Source organism: Nematolebias whitei, chromosome 12 (genome assembly GCF_014905685.2).
Source record: "Nematolebias whitei isolate Nwh7 chromosome 12, NemWhi1, whole genome shotgun sequence".
In the NCBI taxonomy this organism is placed as follows: Eukaryota; Metazoa; Chordata; class Actinopteri; order Cyprinodontiformes; family Rivulidae; genus Nematolebias; species Nematolebias whitei.
In genome coordinates, this window is record NC_056509.1 from 47,718,352 (window position 1) to 47,718,735 (window position 384).

Genomic DNA, 384 nt, shown 5'->3' on the forward strand with positions numbered 1-384 from the left:
AAACCTTAGCTTGATGCTAAAAAAAAACTTAGCTTGATGCTAAAAAACCTTAGCTTGATGCTAAAAAAAACTTAGCTTGATGCTAAAAAAACCTTAGCTTGATGCTAAAAAAAAACTTAGCTTGATGCTAAAAAAAACTTAGCTTGATGCTAAAAAAACCTTAGCTTGATGCTAAAAAAAAACTTAGCTTGATGCTAAAAAAACCTTAGCTTGATGCTAAAAAAACCTTAGCTTGATGCTAAAAAAAAACAGCTTGATGCTAAAAAAAACCTTAGCTTGATGCTAAAAAAAAACAGCTTGATGCTAAAAAAACCTTAGCTTGATGCTAAAAAAAAACAGCTTGATGCTAATAAAACTTAGCTTGATGCTAATAAAACTTAGCTT